This window comes from Sinocyclocheilus rhinocerous, unplaced genomic scaffold, assembly GCF_001515625.1.
Source record: "Sinocyclocheilus rhinocerous isolate Xijiao unplaced genomic scaffold, SAMN03320098_v1.1 scaffold3854, whole genome shotgun sequence".
NCBI classification, from domain to species: domain Eukaryota; kingdom Metazoa; phylum Chordata; class Actinopteri; order Cypriniformes; family Cyprinidae; genus Sinocyclocheilus; species Sinocyclocheilus rhinocerous.
Window position 1 is genome coordinate 206,273 of NW_015639760.1, and position 1,719 is coordinate 207,991.

At 40.9% G+C, this 1,719-nt stretch overlaps 1 protein-coding gene across 1 annotated transcript in view; it reads left to right on the top strand.

The window, feature by feature from the left end:
• The window catches only part of wdr13 (WD repeat domain 13), a 12,585-nt gene that overhangs the window by 4,679 nt on the left and 6,187 nt on the right, over window positions 1-1,719 (top strand). The gene's annotated exons all lie outside the window — the stretch shown is intronic.

The following is a 1,719-nucleotide window of genomic DNA, read 5'->3' on the forward strand; positions in this document are numbered from 1 at the left end:
ACGTACCACACATGGACTGCATACGCACTGCAAACAGAGTATGTGTGAACCTGGTGTAAAAGGCCACCTCACATATAGCTCACGAAATCAGGCTTGTGCTGTGTGTAAGCTATTGTGCAACAATGGCACGATTGTCAAAACAAAAATGCATGGCATGATCAAACATTTAGGTGAGCTAAATATATATTTTTGAAAAATGTCTAAAAAATACCCCCCTCCACCCCTCAAATTAAAAAATCCCCTCTCACAAGAGTCACCTAAAAGAGGAATTCATTTTTCAAAAATTAAATTCAGGCTCTGAATAAATGTCTAAAAATCTTGATTGGATCATCACTATAAATAATTCTACATGATAAAAAGAAGGCTTTAAAAAGATCGGTATCGGCAGATACTGCTTTCTGTGATCGGTGATCGGTGATCGGATATTGATGTTGTTAGGCAGAGTATCATGTCAGACTCAGGCTGCAGTTTTGCACGATATTTGCTTTTCAGGTAGGAGAGGGAGGAGAATGCACTTTCACAAAGATAGGCAAAAGGCAAAATGCCAATCATTGCTTTTGTTGCCAGTTGAGGAAAGTCTTTCTGGCAGGAGATCCAGAACTGGGCGAGAGGGCTTGTCTCTTATATGTTTTTGTATGTACTGTCAGTGCCTAAATCAATCAGTTGATCCTGCTCTGTCACTGTCAAATTTGATCTATCTGATGCATTGTCTTTAAATGGAAACTGTATCCATGTCTAGTCCTTTCGCCAGGATTCAGCTTCAGAAAAGTACTTTCCAAACTGCCCCTCGAGTGCCTCTAAGTGCGCAACAATTAAATCTGTCACTTGAAGCGAAAGCACTGCAGAATCACCCAGGTCATCCACAGATGAAAACATGGAAAAAATTCCCTCCTTGACTCGCTCTCTCCACCTTTTCATTTTCTTCAGTAAACCATCTATCTTGTCATAAAGCTGAATTGCATGTGCATTGCAGCCCTGCATAGAAGAGTTAAGTCTGTTCAGCTCAGAGAAAACATCCGCCAGATAAGCCAATTTAGTGAGCCATGTATTGTCATTGAACTTTGCAGCCAGCTCTGTGCAATGTTTAAGTAAAAACTCGTGAATAGATGCGCGTAACTCAAACACATGTGACAATACTGATCCACGAGAAAGCCAACGCACCTCAGAATGATAAAGCAGCGTCGTGTGTTCTTCTCCCGCTGCAGAAAAAACTTCATTTCATTTCCATCTGCAAAGCGTACAAATGCGAAAAGCTGCGCATCCTTTGAGACATCTGTAGCCTCATCCAGCTGTAATGCAAAGGCCTCTGCCAGCTTCAGTTTTTCTACCAATCGCACCCTCACATCAGATGCCATTTCATCAATCCGCCAAGCAATGGTTATATCCGACAGCGGAATGGCTTTCAGTTTAATTACACAGTCGTCATTCCCAAACATTGTTTTGCACATATCAGTGGCTGCAGGCAATATCAGATCTTCTGCTATTTGATACGGTTTTTTTACACTGAGCAATCCTAAGAGCCACCTGATATGATGCTTTCAAAGCAAGCTCACCAACTTAAGCTGATTTTCTCATTATTGTCTGAACAAATAACTATCTGAAGAGGCCGATGAGTCACTTAACGTTACTCGGGGTGTAGATATTACAAAGCAATCCATTCTGTCAAGTTAAATTGTATATATATTGTTAGCCATTAGTGTTTTCAAATTAGTGCGCTCC